Source organism: Columba livia, chromosome 3 (assembly GCF_036013475.1).
Source record: "Columba livia isolate bColLiv1 breed racing homer chromosome 3, bColLiv1.pat.W.v2, whole genome shotgun sequence".
Taxonomy (NCBI): domain Eukaryota; kingdom Metazoa; phylum Chordata; class Aves; order Columbiformes; family Columbidae; genus Columba; species Columba livia.
Window position 1 is genome coordinate 118,863,058 of NC_088604.1, and position 14,244 is coordinate 118,877,301.

The window sequence follows — 14,244 nt, forward strand, 5'->3', positions numbered from 1 at the left end:
CGAGATGGTACCTGGCAAGGGAGGAGAGACGCTCCTGCGACTGAAATAGGCGACACGGAAGAAGGGTTTGTTCTTGTCTGAGAAATCGGGGATCTTGTTACGGGCCAGGAAGATCTGGTCTGCTCAGACATACAGTGTTCATAGCAAAATGTGTGGTTTCGTTAGCTGAATGTTTTCAGGAGGTTTCTCGTCATTTTCAAATGTGCAATTTTGAAGCGAGTTTATTCTGAGAAGTCACTACTACAACTCAAGTTATTTTGCTGGGGAGCTGGGAGGTGTTTTGACTCTATTTGGGGTTATGAAACAATTGCTGGAGGTGGGGGAAGAGAAAAACCCTTGCTTCAGCACACCAAACCAAAACGTCTTTTTCCACTATCCATCTCCCTTAAAACAACTTGAGGTTCGGGTTTTGTTCTCCAAACCTGTGCAGGTAATTAGCATCAATGATTTGTCCTTAACAAGCAGCTTTGGCCTTGCATTTCAGAGAGAAATGTGGTTATTTCAGACTTAGCAAGTGTGCTTTAGGTTTTGAGCCATAGCTTTGGTTTTCTTGTTACTCATATTGATTGTTCCAATTTGTATGCTGTTTTGCTCTGCGAGTTGTTGATCTGGTTTGTTTCTGTTCTGTTTTTCAATGGCCACAGGTTTCTAATTTTCTGTTTTTTTTTCTTAGGTTTTCAGGTTTAAATTCAATGTGTGTTTTCCAGGATATTTCTCGCTCGCTTTGGAACCACGGTCACATCATTGCGTTGTTTGCCTCTTCCTTCCTAGAGACACCAGATACCGTGGGAGGGATATCAACCCTCTCTCCCTACATTTTATATACAGCACTGTACTTGAGTCAAAGTGGATTTTCCTTTGCTGGAAGGGCCCAATCTTAATGCAGGTGGGAACTGTTAGCTGTGTGTTTCTTGGGAATATGTTCCAACATATATCCCTTACCCACAGTAGCTTTTGCAAGGCTGTGATGTAGTGAAAAGCATTTGGATATTAAAACCCAGTTAGTGGAAAACAATGAACACTCAGCCTGGAAAGAGTAGAAACCCCTTTGGAAGTCGTGCTGGCTAACAGTCCCAGTTAAACCAGTGTATGGTCAGGAAAAGGGGTCAATCTTTTTTTAAAACTTATTATACTCTACATATTGGCAGAGAGGTAGGGGGCTTTGCAGTCTGCCTGCTCCATCAGCATTTGTGCTCTCTGGTCATGAATTTAAGAAAGGTGTGCCAATATTGACATTATCCTACTCTACTGAAATCAAGGGGGCTTAGTAATACTTGAAAAACTAACCGCCGAAAACCTGGAAGCTCCAGTTTTGGAGCAAGTGCCTGTTGGCCAGCGGCACCGTGTGTGAGTGTGCGTGTGCATGGATGGGCTCTCTTCTTTTTTAAAACCTTTGGAGTGAGTTTTTTGCATACTTCAGCCGTCCCTTTTTCTCACCCTCAGATTGTTCGCCGCCTCCCCAGCAGAGTGACATATTGTTTGCAGTGGAATTTGACAGGCTCAGATGGCAGGAGCTGCTGCAAGATTTTTTAGTTCTTGTTGGTGCTACGACAGGTCTCAACAAATTCCCTCGCCCACTCGCCCGTGGTGCATGAGAAACTTTCTCTGGTGCGAGGGGAGCTTGCCCATCAGTTTTGTCAAAATCTCAGCTTTCCTTTAAGCATGATGCAGAAACTCTGGCTTTCTGAATGTGACACAGATCTGCTCTACGGCAGCGGTGTTTGCAGATTCAGGCAGACAGACAAAAGCAATGGGAATGTGAGCTCCCAAATAACCCCATCTTGGCTTTGTGATGGAAGTGAACTACCTGGGGTATGTGCTGGGAGGGGACGGTGGATTTCTGCCGAGGACACCTGGCTCTGTCCTGTGTGTTGTGTTCAGCGCCCCCATGTCAGTCCGTCCTCTCTCTTTCTGCGTCCTCGCTACATACGCAGATGACAGATCTGCAAATCCACCCATCCCGCCTCAAATACCTACAAGGTAGTAGCATACGAGAAGACATCGGTGACTACAACATAAACCCATGAGCTGGTCACCCATCTCTGATGGTGTATCCCCTGGCCAGTTTAGGCACCTCTTTAGGAAGAGCTGAAATTTGCCCTGAAAGACCCTGTTTTCACCTGATGTCTCTGAAACATCTAGGGCCAGGGGAGTCCTCCTGGGTAACCTCTGGGTAAGAGCAGCACCCCGGGCTTGGCATTTGTTCAGAGTGGGACTATTCAGGGTGATAATGACAGGAAAGGCTGATGCATATCCAGAGGCTGTGTGTAGCTTTGTGTGCCTTGTATTCCTGCAAGAAAACTAGGGGAGAAGAAGTTTTCCAAACCAATGAACCCCTTTCTTCCCATTAGCCGAAGACTTTTGGGGTCGGGCATTCCAACCAAACCATGTTTGCTTTAGACTGGGACTCGCAAGGTTATTTTCAAGCAGTAGTCCCGGGGCCATCCCACTCCCAGGCCTGTCCGTGGCATAAATAGCATTAGCCCGAGGGTGGCCGTCATCTGTGCCAGATGCCCAGAGCCACAGCAGCAGGGAATCAATGGGGCGTGGGGATATCCCCGCTAATAGCTGCCGTGGTGCAGGAGTCCCTGTGGCACTTCCACATTACCTGGAGATTTCCCAAGGCAGGAGAAATCCTAAGGATAATTAAGCCTGTTTTATTTAGGGCTGAGCTGAGCCATCATCATAGCATAAAGCAGCCTAAATGGACCGGAGGATCTGGCACCTTGTGTGAAAACTAATAATTTTCTGAGGGGGATATAGAATAATTCACACCCACGTGCAGCTTTTAATGAGTCGAAAGGCCTCTCCACTGCATGTTCTGATACTGTGCTCTTTTTAAAAACAACAACGTTGTTTGCATGCAACAAAGCGAGAGAGAGACCGCGGCAGGAGCAGGAGTTTGGGGCAGCGTCTTTGTTGCTGTTTTCATCAGGGTTAAGGGCTCAGTGACCATTTGGAAACCTTTTATGGACAAACTGGCTGGCAGCCAGTACTGCAGATTTGCACTCCTGACTTTCTGATTAGTCAGTAGTCCATCAACAGCAGCAGAAACCTGAGAAACATTTGCAGCTAACCACGTGAAAAGCAGGTGTAATAAATCAGGTTGTTCAGGTTTAGTCCCAACTGGGAAATGTGGGGATGGAGGTAGAAATTCCTACTTCTCTGGTGGTGTATGAGAATACCTGCTGCACAGTGCGTTACCCCGGCCCAGCAAGACTCCTGTCCATAACAGTGATTGCACTCCCTTTGGGAAATCACAGATTTCCAACTGTTTTTAAGATCTGCAGTGAAATTGTGTGAATGACAACAGTCCGTCCATCTCATTGCGGGATCAGGGCCAAAGCATCGTATTTTTAAGCTTAAAGAGCAAGTCGTTAATCGCCGCTGACGGCGCTAAGCGGAAGGGGCTCCGTCCGTGCCAGTGCCCCGGTGGCACCAGAGGCATCTTGTCTGTTTATTTGTCTCTGTCCCCTGGGGACCTGTGGTGGCCAGAGGGGGGACGCCGGCCGTGTCTGTGCCCAGGCTTTTCCCGGGAGCAAATCAGCAGAGCTGGTGACAGCAGAAGCCATGAAAAGACTGTGGCAGATGTGAGCCTGCTCTCTAATACTTTATGAATACCGAATCTGGTTTTTTTTTCAGGGGGAGGGTGGGTGTCTGTCTGTCTGCATAGCTGCTCATTATTTCTCACATACGGGGTATATACAACGCTGGAGTGGGGTGTAGTTAATAAAAGTAGCAAAGGCGCATCCTGGGAGATGTAATCTGGCCGAGGAGCTACAACAAGAGAGGACGAGAAAGCAGGATGGAAGTGTTGGGACCATGAGGGCAGCTCCATGTTACAGGCCATGTAAAGCTTTAGGAGCGAGTTTTAATGCCACTCCAAACCCAAATGGAAGACTTTTTCCTAACCTTTTGGTTGGACTACCGAACCAAAATGTTTTGGTAGCTGTGAAGCAGAATTTTATAGCAGTTGCACAAGAATTCTCTGTTTCTCAAGTTACGATGTTTTAGGGTCCAACAAACCCTCCCTGTGTCCCACAAGATGGGCATGTGAGTTGCCATTGGATTTAGAAATAAATTTCATGAAAAATTATGGGGATGTGTCCTCCGATCGCAAGAAACAGCAGTTTCCAGCCTCATGAGAAGGAGCGTGGAGGGACCGATTTCACCAAGGGGTTGCACTTGTCATCTCCTCCTCTCTGTCCTCTTACACCCAGCCTGAGCATCGCCGATTATCATAACTTAGTACTGCCATGGCCTTTGCTGTTAGTGGGTCTGTAGTTAAACAGAGCCTTCCAGGCTCTAGCTTTAGCAATCTAATTCCTTTCGTAAGTATTAAAATAACAAAGGAAAGAGAAGCTACTGAATTAGGAAGAAGAAAGCGGAGCCCTTCGATGCCCCCAGCATCAGGGAAGATGAGACAAGAGCAGACACATCCAGGGATGGTTTGCATGCTTGGTGCTGTGAGTTGTGAGTGGCGGGGATTTGACAAAACCCCCTTTTTTATAGCAGTTTTAAGAAAAATTTAGTAACAACTAAGCGAACCGCTGAAACCAACTGAGCTGAACAAGGGAATAACAACAAAACAAAAAGCCCAGTGTGTGTCTGTTGCCTGGGGCAAGCTACAGCTGATGGATAAAGTGACAGACGAATCCTTCCCTCATTTCCATTTTAATCTCTGTCTACTAATTGTCATCAATATCATCAGGGTCACTAGACCACTAGTGCGAGTCTACAACCTTGCGCAGAAACGGCGGCTTTGTGCCTGCCTGGCCCCCAGGGCTTTGCCCCTTCGCTAACTCAGTCTGTACCAGGGGGAGGAAGGGCCCTTGGAGGTGACATGGGTGACGTTGCCCGGCATCTTGCAGGAGAGGCTACTCTTAGTGTCCCGGCAGTAAAACACAGGACAATTGCAGTCCTCTTTGAAATGAAAATTATTTATACTCCCTTTACGCCAAGGCCAGGATTTGAGAAAAGGGCAGCTGGGAATCCAGCTCCCGTTGGAAGAAAGGGCTCAGTCCTGCTCTTAAATCAACGCCTGTGTGATGAACGCACACTTTGGACCAGACCCAAGGAGGACGGAGTCGAAGCTTTTTGTTGGTTCTCCGCCTGGTGGTTTCTCTTACTTACTATAGTATCTGTAAGATACATGATGTGTCACACACAAGGGGGTCTCTCCTGGTGACCCAGGAGACGCTCCCTTGGAATTTTGTCCCGTCACCCCCCCATACCCAGGAATGGCACCCGGGCAGAGCGCTGTAAGGTAATGTTTAACCCAGGGGCTCCAAGCCAAGCCCTGGCCCCTGCGCACAGCTTGAGCACAACTTGTGCCCATGGCAACTACGCAGCAACTCGCTTGGTTGGAAACCTCCCATCCCCAAGTTGGAGGCAGCCATGTGGTCCTCCACTTCTGCTGCTAAAAAGTAAGAGATTTTTGGCATTAACTCTGTGCTTTTATCCTGCCCCAAATCCTCCCTGCTCTATAGGTGCTGTGTGTCCGGGCGCTTTGGACGAAGCTCTGGGTTTGCTCCGTTGGTAGTGTTTCTTAATGAAAATGTTCAACTTTTTATTTATTTATTTTGTTTTTTTTAAACATTGTGGAGTCTCTTCCATCTCTTATTCACTCGCTCTTTCCACTTTTTTTACTCGACTTCCTTTGTGTTCCCCTCCCAAAGTCTTGACATCCCTTTGGTGGTACCACCTTTCCCCCTCTATAAACCTGCCTCATCTCTCCTGAATTATACTTTTCCTTAGACTCCCCAAATACTTTCTCTACAACCATATTCACTAGCAGGTCTCTCCTCCTTCCTTCTCCCACCAGGTAACCACCAGTTGAACAGGAGATGCGAGGATAAAAAAAATAGGCTTTTCCTAATTTTGCTGTCGATTTGGGATCTCACGAGTTCAGTAGCTGCATGCGATGCTCTCCTTCATACAGCTGTAGCTGGTGACAAGGACTCTGCAGGCTCTGAAGAACATCAACCCCCTTTGCTTTATTGTGTCTCCGTTTAGGATGCTCTGTGGTTTTGGGGTTCCGTGTTCACAAGACGGTGCCTCTGCTGCCTGGTAGGAGTCAGCTGCGGTTCTGAAGAGGGTTGTCTTGGCCTCAAGGTGGACCTCCTTGGCTTGCTATTCTATTTATTTAGAGAATTAGGAAGGGACTATTGGTTGTGAGTCCCCTCCATGGCCACGTGGGAGTTTACTGTTTAATCTGGAAGGAAGGGCTGACGCCACCTCGCTGTTTATGTTCCCCTGAGTGATTCACCACCAGCTCTGATACCAAGGTAAAGAGTGGCACAGAGGAAACAAAAAAGGACTCTGTGAAGCCATCTGCTGCAAATCTTCAGAGACAACGATCCCCCTGCTCTGGCGATGACAACCTCCAGGGAGGTTCATGCCCTGGAAGTCACAGTCCCCGCGGCTGCAACTCCAGATCTTCGGAGCTTATCGGTAACGTATTTGCAAAGCTGCCCTGCTGTGATCACTGATCTCCGCCAGCTTAAATTTTGGGTAATGCTTTACACAGCCTTTCCCCTTCCCTCCTTCAACCCCTGCGGGTCTATATACCAGAACAGAAAGATATAGCGTTTGAGCGTAAGCACCGGTCAGCCAGTCTGCAGCGTATCTTCTCGAAAACCCAAAACAGGTGCTCTTGGGCCATCGAAGTCTTGAAGCAGTTAAACTTCCTTTCACCTCTGTTGCAGTTCCTTTAAAAGAAATAGAGAGATCTTCAAAAGGTGGAAGGGTGGCAGGCCAGAAACGTAAAGCGTGTGCAATCACTCAGATACAAGTGGCACCGCTAAAAATTGCCTTCATATATCAGCTTATGGTTTACACACTGTGGCAGAAAGGACGCTAAAAGGTCAGCAGAAAAAAAATATATATGTCAAGCCTGGAGCTGCGACTCCAAAGGTGTGGAAAGACATGATCTGAGAAGGGTTCTAGAGGGACTGGATAAGTGCTTGATATGGCAGGATTTTTTATTTTATTTTATTTTATTTTTTGCAAGGGAGCTGCTTGCAGACGTCAGCACAGAAGCCAAGGTATATACTTGCGGTAACCTCTCGCTATGACCCCTGGTGACAAGACGGATAGTTCCATTCATCTGTGGGTGAACAGCAGAGGCTCTCTGCATTTTTTACTTGAAGCCCTGGATGAATTTGTTTGCGGAGGGGAATGTCACCGTCGTGAATGCTCTGATCACTCATGTGCCCGTAGTGAAGTCGGCGGTGGGGGAAGGAGGGGGGCAGAGCGAGGAGGAGAGCAAAGCTGCTCTCTGGGGGGCTTGGGGATGCCAGCTTACATCCAGCAAAACATCTCCAACCCAACGTTAATGGAGGACGTGCCTTCAAAACGGAGGGATCAGCAAATACACCGTAAATTAATAATGCCCCGTTTTAGCAGCAATTGCTTTATGAAAATCGGTAGGGCTCTGTTTTTCCCTTCCCTTCCCTCTCCGTGTAGAAATAGCTCTGAAATAAGTGGGTCTCACTGGAGTTTTGTTTAAGACTGACCCCTTACTTTATTAACCGTGTAACATTTTAAGGTTGTTTTTTCCTCTCTGTCTCCTCCAGCAAGTCTCTATTGATCACTGTTTACAGTTATAATCCCTTTCAAATTTATCATCCATGACTAACACTGCACGTATTGATTAGTACTGACGGATGTCCCTGTATGGTATATACCCACAGTGTGATTCTGGCCACTGAAGTACAGTAGATATATTTTTTCTCTCCTTCATTTGCTTTTTATAGCTTTCTGCTCCCCCCTTTTGTTCTCAGCCTGGCTAACCTATTTCACACAAATGCCGTGGGATTAACATGTCTAAATTTAGGACAATTTCTTTATTCCTGATGAGTTCTTTGGAACAGGAAGGAAAAGAAAGGGTAGTGGTGGGTTTTGGTTTTTGTGGTTGTTTCCTCCTCAGTTGGGAAGCTACTGGAAAGAGACAGGCCCTATAGGAGACCAGATTTATGAGGGACATCCACACGTCTTAACCTAAAGCCTAAAGTAACAAAGATGTAAGGGCTAGTTTTTTTAGGGACAAATTAGATGTCAGTGGTGACTAAGGACAAGGTGTCCGAAATCTGGACTATAAATGGAGTCATTTGTCAACAATGCATTTTTGCTTGCCTGCTGCGACATTTCCTCCATCTCTTGTTGGCCAGAAACACAGGTTAAGGTTAATCTCTTTTTCTCGGCCACCTTGTTTAAACTGGAATTTACAAACTTAAAAATTAATAAATAAACAAAGAAAACAGCCTTAAATTACCTCAAGGATTTTGGTGTAGTAGCAGCATGTCATTTCTGTCGCTTAAGTTATTTACATCCTAATGGCTTTAGGTAAGCTGCTAGAATTTCCGCATATCTCCATAAACATTTTTAGTCCCTTTTCTTGCCTCCCCGGAGAGCTCAAACTTTCAAATAACTATTGTAGCCAAACGCACCTTTCTGTCGGCCACAGCCCAAAGAGATGTGATTTTAACTGGTGAAAACTGTGTGTTCCCGCTGAGCAGAGATGTGCTTGGAGAAGTGGCGGCGCCGTGATTTGGGTCATCGGTGCCATTCACTGGCTGCTCTGTGGCCATTGGAAGGATTTGGGATCTGGTACGCAAACCTCCTGACTTTGTTCTCCTTAACCCTAAAGCGTGAGCCACACCTTTCAAAGACTGGATTCCTTCCAGGCTTTGGTAATCCATTTGTAACTTTTTTTTTGGCGTGCTTTATGCAATAGTTTAAATACATGTTCCTATACATGCGTTTTATTTGAGTGCAATAAGGCCGCAAGTACAAGACAGAGTTGTTAAACCACAGTAAAAGGATCTTTTTAATAATCATTTGGCTTTTATTTAATATACAACCACTGTCTTATTAAATCTAACTTTTTAGATTTAATAGGATAGTTTATTGTATTATGGCGTTACTACTGCGACTATATAGTTATGGTTGAAGAGGCATTTTCATTATAAAATCCTGTTTGCAGGTGCTTATAACTTCTCGAAGTACAGCGCCGCTTTTATTTGCATGTGAAATCGCTCACTGTACTTCTTATTTTTTTCCTTTCATCTCCATCTCAGAAACAAGGGCATTTAGATCTTAAAAAGAAAAAGAAACCCAGCAGTGATTGAGGAGCGGCGCTAGGAGAGGCCGGTATCAGGAGATCCGATGTCAGGACAGGTGTGTGTGGTGAAGAAGGAATCAAACATGAGCCCCTGGCTTTGGTAGGAGCATTCGTAGTGTTCTGCAGAGGTCCTGTCCTGCCAAACCTCATCATTTCCCGCTGTTTCTTGGAAGAAATAGCATTTTTCCCCAGTGCTCCTCAAAAAGCAGCTGCCCCTTGCTTGGGCCACACACCTATCTGTGGCAAAGAAAAATGAGGTCTGGGGTGAACTCACACTTTCTTCACTCTCCTGCTGCTTATAAAGAATCCTTTGCTTTGGTTTCTTTGGTTTGCCACTGTGAACTTTCCAGATCTGGATCTTTTGCAGTGGTGGATAACGAAATACAAATTGTGGACCCGTCTAACGTTAGGTACGTGATGTCGGTGGCTACATGGAAAGAGTTAGAATCATAGAATCATTTTGGTTGGAAGAGACCCTCAGGATCATCGAGTCCAACCATAACTCTAGCACTAACCCATGGTCCTGAGCATCTCATCTAAATGCCTTTTAAACACCTCCAGGGATGGCAACTCCAGCACTGCCCTGGGCAGCCTGTTCTTGCTCCAGAGAACCCTGCAACACCGCAGTGTCTGCCCCGCCAGCACCGGGTGAACCTGCCCGTGGTCTGTGCCAGCCTTCTGTTTGTTCCTTTTCTTCCTTTAACCACCCGCAAAATGAGGAGGAGTGCTGATATCTGAGCACATTCGCAGCTCAGAGGAAACCTTGTATAGATGGAAGAGGAGACTTGACATCCCTTGACTCTCCAGCTGTGATAGACTCCCAGCAAATGCCACGAAGGGCTCTATTTATGACCTTAAAACCAAACTGAGTGGCGTGTAGGTGGGTCATTAGTTTGTCCGAAGTTTGTTTTTTGTCCCTTTAAGAAGAGACTGGTTGGCTCAGGAAGAGCCACAAAAAAATAATGATTTATAAGTCTTTTCCGTGTGTGTTTCTCCTTTACTTTGAAGGCAAACAGGAGTTTGTCTGGTGAGGTGCTCAGGACTGGACCCAGGTTAGTGGACTTACAGGGGGTGAACGGGGTTAATTAGCAGGCTTAATGATGAGCAAACAGATCCCACCCTCAGGAGGGCTGTCCCACGAAATGATGTGGGTTTTGGTGCCCTGTCCTGGCCAGGCCTCTGCAAGGGTGGGTGCCCATGGTGGTGGCATCCCCGGTGGTGACACTCGCAGTGAGTGGCCTTGCGGTTTGCTCCGCTGTCGCCGTGGTTCGCCCTCGCAACTTTACGCAGCTCTAGTAAATCGACCACTTAGTGGCTCTCCGGGCCGGGAGCCACTTGTAAGCAAACCTGAGCCTCAATGGAGACTTTACAGTTAAATAAATAAATGCTGACAAAGAAAGAGTGGAGACACAAGCAACCCAAACAGGAGCTCGGCACTAAACTGCCCCATAAAACCTGTGTAAAGAGTGTTTTCCAGTGTTGCAACAGCAGACTTTCTGCATGTGTAAATACTGCCCTTTATTTCAGTTCTAGCCCAGAAACTCCTGGTGGAGTGGCACTGAGCAGCGGCTTGGTTTACTGTTGCTTTCTTTGTGATTTTGTTTTATTTTATAATCAGGCAAATTTGGTGATGGTGAAATCCCTGCAGGAAGATGGACATGTGCCACTGTTGCAAAGGGTGCAGCCCGTCCTTGCTGGGATAAAACTGCGGCTGAGCAGTAATTGCCAAGCTGAAAGCTGCTCTTCAAAAGCACCCAGAGCTTTGGTAAACCCCTTGTAGCTGTGTGCAGCAATGTGATCCTTTTGCTTACACCTGAACATTGAGTTTTTCCTGAGAATGCAGGTGGAGATCAGTGCAAATTCATCAAAACAGAGTTGTTTAAGTAGTCAGGTCTCTTGTATGATCCATTCTGCTTTTAGGAATGCTAATAGTTTCCTCAAATCAAAAGGTTTTGCCTCTCTCACCCTCAACTTTACCTTACTGAAAAAATAATACTAATAAAAGAATCAACCACAAAATGTCTAAAAGGGCCTCTGCAGAATAGAAGCAAATGCAATTATTTAAAAGTAGCATCCACAAATAGACTCGTTACATGGAATATGTTTATCTAGAGAGGTTCGAGCAGCTCTCGAATTTCCAGAGAAGTTGTGACTTATTGCCAGTGTTTCAGCCCATTCTGTTTGGGGATTTTTTGGCTGTGCAGGTAGACTGACCCCTTTTGCCAGTTTGAATTTTCCTGCTGTTTTTCAGTAGCTCTGTGCTAGCCAAGGAGTACTATCAACGGATTAATGAGTATTGTGAAGAAATAGGAACCTTGCCTCCTTCATTTTTTTCATGTTTTAGCAATAACAAGTATTTTAAAAGCCTCAAAGATACAAGAACTGGGAATTTTCTATTTTTATTTATGAAGATGATTTAAAAATATCCGCGAGTTCATTTTTGTGTAATGCTATGTGACTTGGCATGCTTCAGATTGCAAGTCATTTTAAAATCATATTCAAGCTTATGGAAAAATCCTTTTTGCTTGCAAAATGTGGAAATCTGGTCCAAAACGGACTAGCTATATATTAAAGCCAGTCATTTTTTTTTTGGTTGGAAATATAATTGGAGCAGAGCTCGGCTTTTGGAGAGGGAAATTCATCTGGCCTGGTAACATTTACTGGTTGGGTGGACCTGGTTTGGAATTTGCAATAAAACGCAAAAAAGAAGTGAAGCGAAACACCTCCCTTGGGTTTGTTGTTCTGATAACAAAGTCAACCGTGGACTTGCCGTGGTTTTCCTTTCACCAAGCTCAGAAATCTCCTAAAATTTTGGACCAGTCCCATCAGGCAAGGGGGAAAGGCTGGAAATACAGTTCTGAAATTGCAGGTTGCTGGGAATAGTGTGAATATTGATTGTGAGAAGTTCGTAGAAGCTTCAGGAGCTTCCTTGGATGGAAGAGTGATTGTCAAACAATTTGCGTGAAGGCGGCTTAAAGTCACTGTTACATCATATTAAATGTTACATTCCATATTAAAAAAACCCAACAAACCTCCTGATTGTAATCACCCAGATGTTTATGTCTTCTAATGATAAAACATTTTGGTTATTTTCAGATTCCAGCCTGGTAACCTTATTGGTTTTCCGCATGGTCAGAAGACACCAATGACCTCAATGTAGTTCGGCCTCAAATGGATCTTCTCACAGGTACTTATATTTTATTCTATTGGGAAATGCATTTTCACATATTTATCCTGTGTTTCTTTTCACTTCTTTTCTTCCTTTTTGTCTCTTTTTTTTTAACCTCAGAGGTAGCAATCCTCCTGCTATTAGCAAGATGTCTATTATAGTGTCATTAAAAAAAGCTATAGTCAGAGCATGGAATGACTCACATCATGGAGGAGTTAATAATTCACTATAATAAAAGTATAAAGTTTTATGATAAACCACTCTCAGGGGAGTTAAATATAATCCTTAGCGGGTCACACACTGACTACAAAGCTTACATTTGTAATGGTAATTTGAATTTACTACATCGCCTTTAGTTTTTAAGCGTTTGTGTGTCATTAGACCTTATAAATTGATTTATATGTTCAACTCCAGTATAATTCTACATAAAGGTACAATAAATTTTATGGATGATAGATATGGCATCTAAAACAGTTTAGAAAAATAATTGTATTAAATTCACTTAAGCGGCAGTGATGAAGAGCGCTGAGGATGCCAGGGTGGCTCAAGTTCTGAGAACTGCGCCAGGCGGGGAGGGAAAGGGGGGACGGGGCTGTAACTTGTCACCCAACTGTCACCAGAGGCTTCGGTGACATCCAGTGCTGATGTTTTGCACATCCACATCTGTAACGGAGCGGGACCCCCGTGCTGCTCCAAACCTGGGTCTCCCAATGGGGCATGTGGGCTCCCTATGGGTGCCACTCTTCATACTTAGTTGGTGATGCTGCGGGTAAAGGTACAAAATTACCTGCAGGAAATTAGTTTGTACCATACGCAAATCTCTTTGTTGTTGTTTGTTTTATTCCCATTTGGAAAAAGCTGCCGTGGTGCAGCTTTGGCTTCTGGAGGATGCCTTTGCTCAGCACTTTGCCTCCTCCGCGCTCTTTATCAGAAATAGCTTGTGAAAAATTAAAATGTTATGTTTTTCCTTCCCTCCCTGGGCTTGAATGCAGCAAACATATAAGAGAAGCCATAAAGAAATGAAAAATGAGACCTTCTTTATGGTATAATTTTAGCAAAGCTGACTGTGAGTGTCGGTGTTTGGCGCTTTGCTTCTGGCAGAGCAGATCCTGCTCAGACCCCTCATCCCGCGAACGCTTCTGTTTGCATTCCCAAAGCTGCGCAGGAGACGGCTCAAAAACACTTGATAAACTTTACCGTCTGTTTTTTAAGTGGTTTTAAATAGTCAACCAGCATTTGAATGCTGCTTTTCCTAAAGCCGCTGTAATTTCAGCGCTGATCTTCAAACCCCTCTTGTCTAATCCGGTATGTAATCTTTCCCATAACAAAACTTAAAAAGATCCTTGTACTCCCTGGTGGGCAGTTATCATTGTATTCCCCATCGCACTCACACATTAGCAAAGCTTTATCCCATCATCGTTTTGTTTTTGAAAGCATTGAGGTAAATCTCAGGTGGCATCCTGCACTCAGTGGGTGTGTCGCTGATTAAATGACCCAGCCAGCTGGACAGGTTTATGTACAATTTACTGGAAATGTATTAAATGTGTCTCGGGAAATGATTCTTTAAAATGTTCTCGCTGCCAGTGCAGTAAAGATTAAGACCTTGGCATGAAACAGAGAAAAAAAATTAAATAATTTTCAGAAGCTTGATGTAAAATAACGATACAAGATGTAACTTGAAGTCACCAAAGGATGAACGTGTAGGCTGAATTCCTGCTCCTCCTGTGATTAATTCCCATCATAACTCAGGGGTCTCTGAAACTTGGAGTGCTGTTTGATCCCCGGCGGGCGGTTTGCTGCGGCAAATGCGGGATTACATGGGCGAAACCGGGGCTTGCAGGTGGGCAAGCTCTTGGGAATATAAACACTGTTATTTTCACATAATTATTTGTGATATTCCAATTCCTCTTTTTACATTCACTGGCAGAAATATTGCGAGGGCAGCATTTGC

General features: G+C 45.0%; 1 long non-coding RNA gene across 1 annotated transcript in view; it reads left to right on the forward strand.

Moving 5' to 3' along the window:
- Window positions 1–14,244, forward strand: part of LOC110362498 (uncharacterized) — a 358,492-nt gene that overhangs the window by 113,948 nt on the left and 230,300 nt on the right. Inside the window, exon 4 of the long non-coding RNA XR_010471817.1 lies at window positions 12,221–12,311. This is a non-coding gene — a long non-coding RNA (uncharacterized LOC110362498). The remainder of the gene's footprint in view (window positions 1–12,220; window positions 12,312–14,244) is intronic.